Genomic DNA, 17,940 nt, shown 5'->3' on the forward strand with positions numbered 1-17,940 from the left:
TTAAACTTTAGCTCCTTAACTCTATTTTTCTGCCAATTTATTCATTGTGCACTTGCCATATTTGTCTCTCTTTATGACCAAAAATAAAAGATGAAAACTGAATAAAATACTTAATTCTACTTTGTATTCATCCTGCCATCCTATTATTGAAACACGTTTAATAATATAACTATGCGTATGACCCGTGTAACTATCACAATACTGTATTCTAAATTGAAAAGAAATAATAATATTTGATGTCTTTTCCTCCTATTATTCTCTATGTATGCTTTCTATCTTGATGTCAGATCACCATTCTAAAAAGAATGGGATGAAATTTCATATTTGCTAAGAGATGTCTTTGTTTCAGAAATGCTCGGGAACTGGAGTTTAGCTGTTGAAAGTCTATATGTCATTGACCACATTATAGAAGCTCTTAAAAGCCTTCTCATAAAAGTCTCATAAAAGGTTATTTTCATATTTAAAATGCAGTGTGAATTTCTTTTTTGACCAGAAAATGAGTTGACAGTTGTCTGTAAGCTACTGTAAATCCCAGGTGTGTTTTCAATTAATTAGAGTCATGTCAAAACAGGCCTGTTGAAATTAAATTACCTTTGTTCTTCCTTTACAACACATTTTCAAATCCAGGAGGAAAGAGATTCAATAAAGTACCAGCAACCAGGTTCCTATTCTCTGAAATATGAATGGTAAATAAAATGTTCTAACGTTACACAGAGATTTATTTTATGGATTTAGCTTCATTATTCACTGATCTAAAGCTGACCTGTATGAATTTAATGGTAAATAAAAAATGACACAAGGCAGTAGTCATAATCCCTCTGTCCCTTCCCCGGTGTGGCGCTTATTCTGAGGCTTGTGTAACATATGCTCCTTTCTATCTCACATTGTGTTACGTGTGCCTCATCTCCTTACTATAATATAGCTCGTTAAGAAAGCCACCCTTTCTTATTTGACTTCTTTTTTTTTACATTTGTTTTTATTTAAGTTCAATTTGCCAACATATAACACCCAGTGCTCATCCTACCAAGTGCCCTCCTCAGTTCTTATTTAACTTCTTATCCCCACTGTATCTAGCTCTGATTTTGTACATATTTAGCACTCAATACATTATTTTTATTAGTGCTCTTTAAAAAATACAGTTAGTATTTGAAGAATACAGTAAAGCAAAAAATGAAAAAGAAAAAAGAAATCAAATGAACACAGTTTTTTCATCTAAATATACAGAGATAATGTTTTAAAATATTCCTCCCTTTACTTTTCTCCTGTTTGTAGCCATCTTTATATAGCTATAAGCATGATATCCACTTAATTTGTATATGAAAGTAGACAGTGAAAATGAACAGTCTCCATGTTATTTTAAAATCATAAAACAGTTAAATAGCTACATAATATTTCAACTAGAGAGCATTAAAATATGAAATTATTCAACATTCCTTTGTTGTGAGGCATAAAGGTTGTTGCAAACTAAGCTGAGTCTCTAAACCCCCAGTGTTTCTGAAATGTTATGCATCATTTTGAAGATAAAACCATGGCCAGTGATCTGGTGATAAGATCCCATCTCAAGGTGTAGGTTTTAGGATGTATTGTATCCAATTTAGGGATCTTTGTGTTAACCACAGCTCTGAAGTTTGACATACTGGGGTCATCAGACATTATTGGTAGTTTTGTCCTCCTACTTTTCTCCCTTGGCCACTCAAAATACTGACTTTCTCAAGAAAAGAAAACCGTTTGCAGCTTCCCGCAGCTGAGGACCTTCTTTCCAGTGGACACTAAACTATCCCATATTTATAGTGTTAATTAGAATGCTTCCATTAAAGAGAAATGAGCTTTAATCTGAGAAGACTCCTGTTCCTGGGACTCTACCACACATTAACAAGACCTCTTGACTCTATTCATGGACCCCCAGGGCAACCTCTCAGGAATCTCTTTTATCCACACACTTAATCCCAATAACTACTCTGTTGTCCTAGATGCCAGTCTCTGCTCTATATTTATATTCACCTATCTATTTGGTCCTTTTAAAGCTGATGGTCCATTCAGATTTTTTTTTTTTTTTAATTTAGGAAGGAGTGAGATATGTCCACCGAATTCTGCTATGCACCCTCCCTTTCTGGTATACTCCATTCCTATAGCCAAGCCCAGATCTCAAAAGCCCCTTCCAGATTAGAGCCCTAGACCACTTCTTGTTCAAAAGGAAAAAAAAAAAATCAGTATCTGGTTTTTTAAAAGATTATTTTCACATTTCAAATGTGTAGGTTTTATTTAGCATGCTATGTTCAGATCTGAATATTTGGCCAGAAATATTTTTAAGGTTTGTTTGCAAAAAAAAAATTATTGATAATTTCTTTAGAGACTAGTTAAGAAATTTTCTCAAAGTGATACCAGTAATGAGGGGTGATACCAGTAATGAACCTACATGTGCTTTAATCCCCAGGCCTATATGCTTAACCTCTTACTAGTTTGCCTCTCCTATGACCACACAGTCCAACTATCTTGAAAATAACAACAGGTAGCAGTTAAAAACAACTAAAAAGAGACTAAAACAAAGAAGAAGGCATCATCTTGAAAGGTTTGTGGACTTCTTAACCACACAAAATATGGTCAGCATACAGGTCATTCTGGATAAGTGAACAAGAATAAGCAGTATAAAAACCATGGAGTCAAAATTTGATAGTTGTCATTTTAATAATTAACTACATAATGGACCAAACACGTCACACTTTACTAACAAAGAACTAAGATAGAACAAAAGCAAATATTGTTTGAGTGAATAATGATTATATAAAAGGAATCCATATTTGAATACTTTTCAGAGAAGAAAGAAAATAGAAGTAAACGATGATTTACAAGGAATATTTAAAAACCTAATTTTTTAAAAAGATTTATTTATTTATTCATGATAGACACAGAGAGAGAGAGAGGCAGGCAGAGACACAGGAGGAGGGAGAAGCAGGCTCCATGCCAGGAGCCCAACGTGGGACTCGATCCCGGGACTCCAGGATCGCGCCCTGGGCCAAAGGCAGGCGCTAAACCGCTAAGCACCCAGGGATCCCCTAAAAACCTAAATTTTAAATTGGTACATGTAACCAAACTGCTTAGAGAGTGTCTTATGAGTGAAACTCTCACCTAAATTATAAAGTCCCTGAAAATAAAAATTAATCAATTAATTAAAATATTACCTTACAAAGACCAAATAGGTTTTGCGGACATAGGTTAACTAAAAACAGATCTCCATGACAAGACTAAAAAATACCCCAAAATTCCAAGCCATGTATTGAGAAAAAAAGAAACAAAGGAAAACAAAAACAAACTGAGGTCTGACTGAGCCCTTCAAATTTAGAGGGGAAAAAGGAACTTGTTTAGAGTATTCTATAAATTATCCCTGAAGTCAAAGATGCAGCCATTTTCACTAAGAGAAAACTTGAATTATAAATGCATCACAGCAATTATGAAAGCCCTGAAGGAGGTAACATGTGTGAAGGGAGAGAATATCACTAATCTGGAGAAAATATGAATGAATGTACTCTGGATCTCTCTTTCTTTCTTTCTTTTTTCTGTTTTGTTTTGTTTTGTTTTGTTTTGTTTTGTTTTGTTTTGTTTTTGGTCTTCCTTTCTATTAATCCCACATACACAGAAATAATTTCGGTATTTCTAGTAGCCAGTTACCCTTTCTGAATCTTTTCTTTAATTTAAAAATGGCTATGATATAGGGCACCTGGGTGGCTCAAGTGTCTGCCTTTGGCTCAGATCATGATCCTAGAGTCCTCAGATTGAGCCCTGCATTCAGCTCTGCATTCAGCCCCACACAGGGCTCCCTACTCAGCTGGGAGCCTGCTTCTCCCTCTCCCTCTGCCTGCTGCTCCCCCTGCTTGTGCTCTCTGTCAAATAAATTTTTTTAAAAAGTCTTTTTTTTAAATTAAAAAATATAAATAAAATAAAATATAAATAAAATTTTAAAAATATAAATAAAATAAAATAGAAAAGAATTAGATTAGCTCATAGGTGAAATTCATATATATTGGGAGTTGGAAGAGTGAGAAAGTGAATGGGTGGAAGATTGCAAAACACAAGATATGACAAGAATAAGAGGAGGCTAAAGAGGGATCCCTGGGTGGCGCAGCGGTTTGGCGCCTGCCTTTGGCCCAGGGCGCGATCCTGGAGACCCGGGATCGAATCCCACGTCGGGCTCCCGGTGCATGGAGCCTGCTTCTCCCTCTGCCTGTGTCTCTGCCTCTCTCTCTATCTCTCTGTGACTATCATAAATAAATAAAAATTAAAAAAAAAAAAAGAGGAGGCTAAAGAAAATGGTAGATAGAGGAGACAAGAATTGAGAAGCCCAGTTTACACAAATAAATATATAGAGAAGGTTAAGAGGCAAGCATTAGAAGGTTTGAGAGTCATACAATATGACTGAGATGAGACTTCAAGTTGTATCAATTGAGAAACAATAAGAGAAAGGGTGGTAGACGTATGAGAAAAGAAGCAGGAGTCAGACATTATCATAATATGATCAGGTAATGTTTTCCTGAGTTAGTTTTTGGCTGTAAATTGTTCTTGTTACTTGAGTAATCAAATTCAAAATAAACTCACCTTAAAATATAGTTGTTCTTCCGAGGATTTTAAAACACAAGCATGAAAATGCTACAAATAAAACAGTACATGAAGTCTCTTGTGCTCTGAAAATTAGTATTTTCAGTGCTGAGTAATGAGAAAGAATAGAGAAAATTATTTTTGTTCCTTTAGTTATTTTATATTCACTATTTAGATCAGAAATCGGTATTGATGGTGGAAGTTTAAAAATTAAATAAGAATTTCTACTTCTAACTATCATAGAGGAGTTGATACTGGACTTGCCCTCCCACAATAAACAAATAGAAAACAGAATAAAATATATGAAACAATGATCTTCAGACATTGGCCAACAAGCAGCACAAGACTGTGATCCCTTTAAGGGAGACAATTGAGGTTAGCTTTACAATATCCTTGCTATCTCCCTAGAGACTTTTTCTAGACCACAGTTTGTAATAGAAATTTGACCAAAATTTTCTCTCTAAAATTCAATTTGGCCAGAATCATGTAGTCTCTATATAACTAATCTTCCTTTAGAACCATAAGTATTAATTGTATCCATTTTGCTGATATGAAAGGGAAAGAGAACAAAACAGCAGATTCAATGCAACCACTATCAAAATCCCAATGGTATTTTTGAAGAAATATTTATTTCAAACTTCAAATAGAATCTCAAGGAACCCTGATGAGCCAAATAATTTTGAAAAAAAAATGTAGGGTTCACACTTTTTTCAAAACTTACTACAGGGGCACCTGGGTGGCTCAGTTAGTTAAGCGTCTGCCTTCAGCCCAGGTCATGACTTCAGGATCCTGGCATTAAGCACCGCACCAAGCGCCACATTGGGATACCTGCTCAGCAGGGAGCCTACTTCTCCCTCTCCCTCTGCCCCACCTTCTTCTCATGTTCTCTCTCTCAAGTATAAAATAAAATAAAATAAAATAAAATAAAATAAAATAAAATAAAATAAAATAAAATAATTTATTACAAAGCTTCAATAACAAAACAGTGTGGTACTGGTGGAAAGACATACAGATAGGTCAATGAAATAGAATAGAGAACTAAGAAGTAAACTCTAGCACATATAGTCAAATTATCTTTGACAATGATGTCAAGACTGGGTTAAAAGTAGTCTTTTCAACAAATGGTGCTGAAAAAGCTGGATATCCACATGCCAAAAAATGAAGTTGCACCCTTCCCTTACTCCATATACAAAAATTAGGTCAAAATGGATTCAAGCCCTAAAAGTAAGGGGTGCCTAGCTGGCTCAGTCAGTAGAGCATGCAACTCTTGATCTCAGGGTAGTGAGTTCAAGCCTCATGTTGGGTGTAGAGATTACTTAAAAATAAAATCTTTAGTTATATATAAGTGATGAATCTAAAGTCTACTCCTGAAACCAATATTACACTGTATGTTAACTAACTAGAATTTAAATAAAAACTTTTAAAAATGAAATAAAATCTTTAAAAAAAAAGACAAAAGTAAATGCTGGAACCATAAAACTCTTAGGAGAAAACAGAGAAGAAAACTTCATGACATTGGATTTGGTGATGATTTATTTGATGTGACACCAAAAGTATAGGCAACAAAAGCAAAAATAGACAAATGAGACTACATCAAATTTTAAAACTTCTGTGCAAAGAATGCTATCAAGAGAGTAAAAAGGTAACCCATGGAATGGGAGAAAATATCCACAAATCATTTTTCTGATAAGGAGTTTATATACAGAAAATATAAAGAACTCCCCAACTCAACAATAAAAAACAAACATTTAACAAAGGGTGCCTGGATGGCACAGTTAAGCCTTGGACTCTTGGTTTCCATTCAGGTCATGATCTCAGGGTTGTGAGATAGAGCACTGAGTTTGGGTCTATGCTCAGTGTAGAGCCTGCTTAGGATTCTCTCTCTCCCTCTCCCACTGCCTTTCCCCACGCTTGCATATACGTGCATGCTGTGTCTGTGTATGTGTGTATATATATATATATATATATATATATATATATATATATATTACATATTATATATATTTTTTTTAATTTTTTTAATTTATTTATGGTAGTCACAGAGAGAGAGAGAGAGAGAGAGGCAGAGACATAGGCAGAGGGAGAAGCAGGCTCCATGCACCGGGAGCCCGACGCGGGATTCGATCCCGGGTCTCCAGGATCGCGCCCCAGGCCAAAGGCAGGCGCCAAACTGCTGCGCTACCAGGGATCTCTACATATTATATATATTTTTTAATGGGCATAGGGCATGAATAGTTCTGCAAAGAAGAGATACAAATGGTCAATAAACACATGAAATGATGCTCAACATCACTAATCATTAGGGAAATTCAAATCAAAACTACAATGAGAGATACCTCATATCCATTAAGATGGTTACCTATTAAAACAAAACAGAGAATAACAAGTGTTGGTAAGGATGTAGAGAATTTGGGATCCTTGTACACTGTTGGTAGAATTGGAAAATTGTGCGACCACTATGGAAACCAGCATAGAGATTCCTCAAAAATTTAAAAAAAAACACCATATGCTCCAGCAATCCCACTTCCCAAAGAACTAAAAATAGGGTCTCAAAGAGATATTTGCGCACTCAGCGCTCAAAGCAGCCACTACTCATAATCGCAATCCAAATGCCCATCAATGGATAAGTGGGGTTGTGGGGGTGGAATATGGTATGTACATACAGTGGAATGTTATTCAACCCAAAAAGGGAAGGAAATTGTGTCACTTGGTACAACATGGATGAACCTTGAAGGTTTTATGCTAAGTGAAATAAGCCAGTCACAAAAAGACAAATCCTGCATGATTCCATTTATATGAGGTACCTACATTACACAAATTCATAGAAACAGAAAGTAGAATTATCATTACCAGTGCTGGAAGGAAGAGGAAAGGGGAGTTGCTTTTTAATGGGTATAAACTTTCAGGACACCTGGGTGCCTCAGTGGTTGTGTCTGCCTTTGGCTCAGGGCGTGACCCTGGAGTTTTGGGATCGAGTCTCACAACGGGCTCCTCACGGGGAACCTGCTTCTTCCTCTGCCTATGTCTCTGCTCCTCTCTCTGTGTGTCTCTGATGAATAAATGAATAAACTCTTTTTTTTAAAAAAATGGGTAAAAAATTTCAAATTTGCAAGATGAAAAAGTTCTGGAGATCTGATCTACAACATAAATGTACTTACCGCTACTATATTATATTTATTATATTTTTACCACAATAAAAATGAATTCCTATTTTGTACAACAATGTGTATACCTCCAATAATGCTTCCTTGAAGGCAAAAGATGATGGTAAGAAAAACTGAGTCCTGTGTCTGGGGTCAGAGATATTTATTTCAGATTCAAACAAGGAAGGGAGGAGAAACTTGTGCTTACAGTGCATCAGCTTTCTAACAAAGAATTGACTGTGAGAGATGTTTTGAAACTTAATATGGAATTCATGGGAAAAAACTCTGATGGGAGAGCTTATGTTATTTTTATTCACTTGTAAAACTGTACACAGCAACATTGCATAGACTCTTAATGAAGAAATCCTTAAAGATAAATGCATGACAGTAGATAGTAGCCATGGCAGTGAAGGGGTCCTGTCTGCTTCCTCCTGCGGAAATGACCATGTTCAGTATTTCGGTAGGAAGATTTTGACAGAGGCTTTCCTCATGAACTCAGAACAGTTTGAATAAAAAGGACAGATTATGCTGAGAAAGCAAGAGAGGAAGTAGTAGATCTACAAAGAGAGTCTGAGAAGAAACAATCAGTTCTATTAGAGAAGGAAACCAGCATCAACGCAGGAGGAAAAAACAGATGAGAAAACCACGTTTGCACTTAGATATATGCTAAGGATCTGAATTTCAAACTGTCTGCAGAATAGGCCTGTGGGTGAATGGAGTCTGTTGATATTCAGGAGGACTCTTCTATAAGGAGAGGCATTAATGATTTTTTTGTAGTAAATTCCTATATCAAGTCAGATCATCAGAAAACCACAAAGCCATCTTTGTAATCCAGTTTCTTCTTCAATCAGTTTATCAAACATGTAAAGAATCATAAAGACTTAGTGGGCACCAACTATTCTAAGTGTCAGAGTCATGATGACTACCAAAAAGATATCACTCATTTATTTCCTTTAGGAGCTTGAAGAAACTGACCCATACAGAGACCATTTCAATGTACTGTAACAAGTGCCATGATAAAGAATGAGTAGAGTGCCAGGGAAGCAAACTAAGAGGCACCTGGACCCGCCTCGCGTTTAGGAAAGGTGTCTGGGAATTGATGCCTGACCTTGGTCACCATGGAGGAATATGACCTCACTGGGAATATTAATTTGCTTTGGTAGTGATGGCATTGCAGGGAAAATCTCTGAAAGGTAGGAAACTGCATGATAAATGTGGAAAATGCAAACAGTTCAGCACAAGGGTGGGGAGCAGAGATTAGCGTGTCATATCCGGGCTATGGTCGACCTTAAAAGCCATGCTGGTGCGCTATCTCCTGCTTCCATCTGGGGTTGGTATAAGAAATGTTGCTTCCTTCTCCTTGGAAGACACGGCCTGCAGTTCTCCAACTGCTGCTCTGTGTCAACCATTAGTTCTCAGCTTCAAATGGTTCCTCCCCAGAGATGTCCTCACAACCTCTAATTAAAGCAGAGCCTTACTCCCTCAATTTCTCCTGTGAAATCTCCCCGAACATATGTGAGCAGTTAGTTCCTCTCCCCGGAGGGGGGGGGGGGGAAGGGGGGACTAGAAGAACTGCATATGTTACTCTAAAAAGACTTGAAGTACTGTATTTTAAAAAAAGAGAGTATTTGTTTATTTTCTTCTATCTCCTTCAAGATTGTGAACTCTTAAAGCAGATTTGGTAACCTAGGCCCACTTGTCAAATCCTGGTTTCTGCCTGCCTGTTTTCATACAGCCAACAAGCTAAGAATGGTTTTCATATTTTTTAATGGTTGGGGAAAAACATTCAAAAGAAGAATATTTTATGATGTGAAGATTATGTATTTCCATATATATACATTTCCAGATCCATGAAGTTTTATTGGAATACAATCATGCTCATTCATTTCTTATGGTTATTTTTGCACAACAGAAGAGCTGAGTAGTTGTGACAGACATGTTATCCAGCAAAGTCAAAAATATTTACTGTTTGGCCCTTTATATAAAAAGTTGGCCAACTCCTTTTTTAGGGGGCAAAGTTGATATTTTATTCTTTTTAAAATCCTTGTTGGGATCCCTGGGTGGCCCAGCAGTTTGGCGCCTGCCTTTGGCCCAGGGCGCGATCCTGGAGACCAGGGATTGAGTCCCACATCGGGCTCCCTGCATGGAGCCTGCTTGTGTCTCTGGCTCGCTCTCTCTCTCTCTCTCTCTCTCTATCATGAATAAATAAATAAAATCTTTAAAAAAAATCCTTGTTGCTCAGTGTATATGTTTAGTGAATGTTTGTTTAATATTTGGGCATTTCCTAGAACTGTCAAAAAAGAAAAATATTTTAAAACTTTTTCTCTAATGAAAGTCAGAGCAGTGGTTACTTTTGGCGTTGACCAATGCCCGAGACTGAGCTTTAGGGAAGTTTCTGGGGTCCTAGAAATATTCTAACTTAATGATCATTAGGATGTGCTCATTCTTTGAAAATTCTAAGAAGTGTGTTCTTGTGTGCTTTTCTGTATATATATATTTTCAATAGAAAGTCAACCAAAACAACAAAAAGCAAAACTTTTGAGTGATTGGAATTATTTATAAAGACTTTTTTACTTCTAAAAATTCTGAGATTCTAAGACAAAACCTACCAAATAAATATTCAGATTGATCCATGTGGCCAGGGTACCTGTATCATTCTGGACCCTGGGTGGGAACAGGATATAAGCATAGAGTAAGCTAGGATGGAAATTAGAATCAGGTATCTATTCATCCCCATTCCTTAACAGGCACATCTTTCAGATGTCCCTGGAAGAACCTAAAGGACAGACTGGGAAGGAGTCTTCTCCTGTTCCAATAATCAGTGGGAATCTCTCAGTCTTCCACTAATCCCTGTCTCCTCTCCCTAATTTCATTCCCTGGCTACTCCCATTCTCAAGACATGTTTCAATAGTGCCTTATGGGCTGGAACTTCTTCACCTGCTTTCTGATACTTTTATGTCCTACTAGATTCTAAATATTCTATATCTTTCAACTTCAGTCAACCTGACTCTTGCTACAAGCCAGATGTATGTGAACAAGGATACAGCTGCATACCATTATTCTTGCAAAGACCTCAGTCACAGAAGCATAGAATAAATGTGATACAAAGCCTGAATAAAACTACTCTCTAAAGAAGGATTTCTTATTTTGGTATCCACAGAAGAAGATAGGTAAGACCCCTGAAAATGTCTTCTTTAAGTCAATTAAATATATTAAGCACTTTTATTGTAGCTTTAAACATCCATGTGTATGCCAGCTTTGTGAACCTGACTCTTCATTGTATTGTTTTGCTGCATTTCACTAATGGTAGCTTGTTCTTCCAAGCGTGTTTTAAATATTTTTTATTATCTCCTTAAGGTTTTATGGAACTTTATCAGTGGGACTTCTTTGAGACCTGAGTTTAAAGAATATACATCCATAGAGGATTGGAGTTTGCTAAAATACCAGGAACCTGTGTGTACTACTAGTCCAGGGCCATTTTCACATAAATTAGTGGCCTGGGTTTTTCCAAACTTATGGGGTATATGATTCTGGCCCCAAAGTACATAAAATGCTTGTTGAGAATTCCTAAGGGAATTTTTTCCTTTTTTTTTTTTTCCTTTTTACCTTTTTTTTTTTTCTTTTACCTACAGCTAAGACCAAGGAAGGCAAGCGTCCATATTACTTCTATGTCCTGGATAAGATAGCTCATCCCCTTAACATGTTCCCTTTGGGATACCTGGATTTGTCTCTGTGTCTCACTTGAATCTCTCAAATTATAAGACCAAGTGTTTCTGACTTTAATAAACTACTCATTAAAATAAAATAGAAATGCTAGGTAGAGCAACATAAGACCTCAGTACAAATGCTGACTTTAACACTGACCTAGAAAGAGACTCATAATGTTCTATTATTTCTGGTCTTGGAGGATTCCATCACTTTCCCTACTTACAAATTTCATTTTTGAAATATTTTATCCAGCAGTTTAATTGTTTTTTACTTTCACTCCAGCATCCAGGAGGAAGGAGAATACCACCTGATTTGTTTTTCTCAATGCATAGGGTTAAGAGTTGGTGAAACCACATATTGCAAACGCTTCTGCTCTTACAGGTTACTATCACTTTGGCTCACATATCACTGGCTGGAAAGTCATATGGCTGAGCCTAGTCTCAATGATGTGGGAAAGTACATTCTTTCCAAGGAAAGCATTATAAGCACGTGGCAGCTGAGGGAAGTATATTATTCTCTGAGAGAGAGGAGGAGAATGAATAATTGGAAACAATAATACACTCTGCCACAACAGATCACAGGTGGAAGAGTGAATTTGAGGAGCTAGATGATGTGTTCATGTAAGACATGTTAGGCTTAAAATATCTGTAAGACATTCAAGCACAGATGCTGAACAAGCAGTGGAAAATATGGGTCAAAAGTTGAGGTAAAAACTCCGAATAGGAGATATATAGTTTAGAGTCATTTATATTAAAAATGGTAGCTGCAAGCTTATGGAAGTAAATGAAATTTTTCAGAGATAAGAGAGTGGACTTGCTGTTTGGACATTAATATTTGCATTCTTCCAACTTTCCTTAAAGCACAAAGCTCTCTTGGTCTTTCATTTTCCAATTTTTTATGGAAATACAGAAATCAAGAAATGTTTCTCTATTACTATAAGAAAAATAACAGTCCACATGTGAAAAGCAACAAGCAAAGCTTAGAGTCAGAGCGCTAGCAATATCAAAAGCAGTGGTCAGTGGAAGAGAGAGTGCCTGTTTTGTCCAAATGGGCAGCCGGCACACAGCTCCAGCTAACTATCACCAGATACTAGTTAAGGTTGTCCAGACAGTCCAGTTTTCCAGGAAAAGCTGAAAACAGATTTTATGTGTAATCCCCCAATTTTTAAATTGGGTACATTTATTTCAAAATATTTCAAAGGTCAAATTATTATTGTTATTATTACTATTTTTTATTAATTTTTTAATTTTATTATTTTTTTAAGATTTTTTTATTTTAATTCCAATATAGTTAACATAGTGTCATATTAATTTCAGGTGTATAATATAGTAATGCAACAACTCTACACATCACTCAGTGCTCATCAATGATAAGTGTACTCGTTAATCCCTGTCACCTATTTCACCCATTCTGGTAATCATTAGTTTGTTCTCTGGAGTTAAGAGTATGTTTCTTAGGGCAGCCCCAGTGGTGCAGTGGTTTAGTGCCACCTGCAGCCCAGGGTGTGATCCTGGAGACCCGGGATCCAGTCCTACGTCGGGCTTCCTGCATGGAGCCTGCTTTTCCCTCTGCCTGTGTCTCTGCCTCTCTAAATAAATAAATAAATAAATAAATAAATAAATAAATCTTTAAAAAAAAAGAGTATGTTTCTTGGTTTGTCTCTCTTTTTATTCATTCATTTGTTTCCACACATAAGTGAAATCATATGGTATTTGTTTTTCTCTGACAGGCTTATTTTGCTTAGCATTACATTATATTCTCTAGCTCCATTCATGTTGTTACAAATGGCAACATTTCATTTTTTATGGCTGCATAATATTCCATTTTGTACATACCATATGCTGTTTATCCTTCATCTATCCATGGATGCTTGGGCTCCTTCCATTATTTGGCTATTATAAGTAATGCTGCAAAAAAAGAGAGGTACATTTATCCCTTTTAATTAGTGTTTTTGTATTTTGGGGATACTGTGATTACTTGGTCATAGGGTAGTTCTATTTTTAACTTTTTAACTCCATACTATCTTCCACAGAGGCTGCACCAGTTTGCATTCCCACCAACAGTGCAAGAGGATTGCTTTTTCTCCACATCCTTGCCAACACATTGTTTCTTGTGTTGTTGATTTAGCCATTCTGACCCATGTGAAGTAATATCTCATTGTGGTTTTGATTTGAATTTCCTTGATGATGAATGATGTTGTACATCTTTCCAAGTATCTGCTGGTCAGCTGTGTCTTCTTGGACAAATGTCTGTTCATATCTTCTGTCCACTTTTTCATTGGATTATTTGGGGGGGGGTTGTTGAGTTGTATAGGTTCTTTCTATATTTGGATGGTAAATATGTCATCAGATATGTCATTTGCAAATACCTTCATTATCAGATACGTCATTTGCAAATATCTTCTTCCATTTAGTAGGTTGTCTTCAAGTTTTGCTGATTGTTTCCTTTGCTGTGCAGAAGCTTTCTATTATAATTAACTGTGTTTAGGTAGATTTGGCCTAAGGAGTCACTAGTTTCCAATCTCTGATGGAAAAATGACAAGAGGACAAGGAGAGAAACATGAGAACACTTAAGGAATGAAAAGAAAAAGAAAATTCCACTAAGAAGAGTGGTTGGAGAATGAAAGAGGACTAGGGACTAACATATCCCAAAGGAAAAGAGTATTTCAGGAAGACTCTAATCTGATTATTTTAAGGCATTGATGCTTTCCTATATCTCAAAAATGCACAAATAAAATGTATCTCATATTGTTTGAAGTAAAGATATAATTTTAAAGAGGCTAAGACATGCCCTAAAAAGTGTCTGCAATGCAAATCTTTACATTATTTCTAAACCAACACATTTTATTTACTATCTTTTTGTAAAATGTCCTTCAGTGGATAAAATATATAATTATGTCTATACCAAAATACAAGAGATGTAAAAAATATTATATGACAAAGCAAATATTTAGTTTTTAAAATTTTTAAATTTAAATTCAATTTAATTAACATATACTCTATTATTAGTTTCAGAGGTACAAGTTAGTGATTTATCAGTTGAATATCATTACTTCAAATGCCCTCCTTAATGCCCATCACCCAATTACCCCATCATCCCACTCAGTTTCCTTCTAATAACCCTCAGTTTGTTTCCTATAGTTAAGAGTCTCCTATGATTTGCCTTCCTCTCTATTTCATCTTATTTTATTTTTCCTTCCCTTCCCCTATGTTCATCCGTAGTACAATTTGTTGGAATTGTGCTAAAATCATTTTTCAAGCTATCGGAAATAACTCTCTCTGTGCATCCATGTGTCTCAAACAAACTAAAATTAGAAAATGCATTCAAAGAGACTAACATCAACTTTCAAGGAATCTTAAATGAAGGACACTATTATTTGAGCAACTGTATTCAACTACTGGACACTGATCACTTAATGGCTTGAACACCTTTTGAGCCATAGTAAATAAAACAATGCTTCATTAGATTCATATGTATTCCAAGTTGTCAAGGCTCATACCACAAGACTAGGTGAACTTTATAGTTAAATGAATTATTTTATCAAAAGGAAAATTCATTTAATAGATGGTAAAGATTTTTAAATAAGGAATTATCCAAATTATTAAAGATTCCTAAAGCCAGGATACCCAAGACCAAAAGATATGACCCCCATTGACCTCAGAAAAGAAACTAATTACTCATTGCTGCAAGATCTACCACAAAAGACAATAAATGTAGGCCTAGCCCACTGAATTAGGAATGAAAAAAATGCTTTTAAATATATCCCACACTGGCATCTTTCCAAAGAAAATGAACAGTTGAAATAGATATTTCAACCCCTAGAAAATATTTAAATATTAACTGTCATAAAAGGCATTGGAATCAACTCATTATTGTTATTAAAAACTATAATGTAGTTGGCTGTTTGGCTAAATAGAAAACTTTTTGGATTTGCTTTGGTCTTTCCATATTCTTTTTTTTTTATATATTTATTTAATTATTTGAGAGGGAGAGAGCAAGCATGTACGAGCAGTGGGTGGTGGGGACAGGTGGGTGTAGAGGGAAAGGTAGAAGCAGACTCTCCACTGAGCAGGGAGCTCAGAACAATCCTATGAGATAATGGCCTGAGAGGAAACCAAGAGTCCAATGGTCAACTGACTGAGCCACTTGGGAATCCCAGTCTTTTCGTATTATTTTCCTCTCTTCTATATTTGTTTTGTATTGCAGGCCCTATTTTCTTTGGAAAACTGTCCTTCCTCGACCCTAGTCTGGAAAATGGACTGCTAAAAAGTGTCACAGTGCCTCATCTTCATGACCTAAGATGTGGGTACGTGACCAAGGCCTAGCCAACCATGGTTGTCTACTGCTCTACTATAGGAAATATGAGAGGAATGAGCAAGACTATAGGCAGGTATTCAATCTGCCTTGTAACATCCCCAAATAAACTAGTCCTCTCTTTCTTTTGGGGTACTGACATGTACCCTTTTGAAGAAAGCTTATGGTAGTAGAAGAGAATGAAGCTACAAACATAAAAGTGACGGGAAAAGAGAAAATCCCGAAGGCTTTATTTAAATCCCTGGATCCAGTCATCTTGAAGTACTAAGATAAATTCCCTTATTTCCTTAAGCCAATTTGAATTGGGTTTTAAGAAACAGAAACATTTATATAAATTATTAACATCAAACACCAACTATCCATAATAATAGTAGCATTTGGCTAAACTTACAAAGAATACATAAGCCTCTTATGAGGCATAATTTTTACTTCTTCTGTGACTTTTAAATCTCTACAAGAGTTGCTATGTGAAAATTTCAGAGACTCACTACCCCTGCTTGATTCTTTCAAAGAAAACATGTAATTAGCTATGAAAAATTACTGAAAAGTGATCTTTGACAGAAAAGGAACCAAGATCTACATAATTTATGAGCTGAAGGATTCATCTCCAAACAGTCTGGAATTTTCTTTATTTAGTACATAAAGAAAATATTTTTGGTACCTATCTCATAGCAAATAAATTTCCCCATATCTAAAAAAATATAGTATCTACTTATTTTATAGAAATTGGCCGTATCTAAGAATCCATGCATGTGATATGGGGTAAATTCTTAATTCTCTGTAGCAACCAGAATAATTCTAGAGACAATCTCATATATAGCATTCTTGTGTGTGAACTCCCAGCTACCGAGTGTAAAGGTTTACACCTAGCAATGTGGGAAAGACTCAAAGTTATTTCTTGTGTTAACTATGTAAATTACTGCAAACAAAAATTTACAGAAAAAATTTACAGAAAAGAGCTAAAATAGAGAGACAAAAAGATTATAATCCCTTCCTTATTATTATAATTTTCATTAATATTTATTGAACATCTAGTAGGTCTCGGGTAGTGAATATTAAAAATGAACATGACATAGCCTCTGCTGCCTAGAAATTCAAAGATGGTTGAGGAATTTTCTTCAATTATTCCTAATCTCATTGAGTGGGTTATTAAAGTAAGAGCTTTCTCTATCATTGGTCAATCTGGGCACTGTCTCAAAAAATACATTGTAAAACTGATTTATGTATAGAAGCATAGTTGAAAGGATTAGTTTTGTGTAGTCTTATTTCTGTGGTGCAGGGCTAAGTCTCATTCTCTTAGCTGTACTGTTTCATCCCACTTACCCAGTCTCACCAAAACCACCCTGACTAAAAGTTTTCAAAAAACTTTAAAAACTGGGTGCAGGGTATATATAAACTTCCTGCATTATCTTTGCAACTCTTTGATGAATCTAAAACTATTCTAAAAACTTTTAAGTTTATTTTTTAAAAAACTGAATGTGCAGGTAATGCAGATATTTTCAATACATTTTGCCAGCAATTATCAACTAATAGTCCAAGAATCATAGGACATTGAAGAACAATATGAAATGCTAACAGTATTATTTTCTGTATTAAGTATTTTCTTGAAATGAAAACAGAAGTAAGATTTATTTTACAGGTAATTTTTTTACGATTCCCTTTCAATACATGTTTTCAAACTGAAAGAATCAAAACACATTAAAAAAGCTTAGTGAAGTTTAGCAATCATCTGCCAATGTTTCCCAAGGGAAGCATCATTGACATTTTGGTTGGGACAATTCTCTAGAGTACAACAATATTCCATGAATTAAAGGATAACTAATATTCTGGCCCCTACCCTGTAGCACTCTTTAGTTATTGTGACAATTAAAATAAATCCAAATATTTCCAAGTACCTGCAGGAAGGAAGATCCTTCTGGCACCACTAGTCTAGTCACTGTTTTTAAAAAATCCGGAGAAGTCATATAGGCTTGATTAAGGATGACAAAGCTAGTGACAAAGGTGTCACAAGGGTGACAAAATGGCAGAAAGGCTTTTCTTAATCAATATTCCTAAGCTACATGAATGTTTTTTTAATGCTATAGCATTCTTTTCCAGTTCTCTGAATTTTGAGTGTTTGGACTCAGGGTGAACTAACAAACCAATTTTTCAAACAAGAAAACCCAATGCCTGTGTGCAGTTAGAT

At 35.7% G+C, this 17,940-nt stretch overlaps 1 protein-coding gene across 8 annotated transcripts in view; it reads right to left on the reverse strand.

Annotated features, from left to right (window-relative positions):
• PKIB (cAMP-dependent protein kinase inhibitor beta) overlaps positions 1-17,940 on the reverse strand; it is a 202,848-nt gene that overhangs the window by 149,656 nt on the left and 35,252 nt on the right. For 3 of the 8 annotated variants that reach the window (XM_072765115.1, XM_072765145.1, XM_072765132.1), the window contains one exon: positions 13,277-13,348. The exons of 4 other annotated variants lie outside the window; for them this stretch is intronic. The gene's annotated coding sequence lies outside the window, so the exon portion shown is untranslated. Of the gene's footprint in view, positions 1-591; positions 673-13,276; positions 13,349-17,940 lie in introns of all 8 variants that reach the window. One more of the 8 variants, XM_026013352.2, reaches the window with a different exon arrangement.

The sequence above is a fragment of the Vulpes vulpes genome, chromosome 1, assembly GCF_048418805.1.
Source record: "Vulpes vulpes isolate BD-2025 chromosome 1, VulVul3, whole genome shotgun sequence".
NCBI lineage: Eukaryota > Metazoa > Chordata > Mammalia > Carnivora > Canidae > Vulpes > Vulpes vulpes.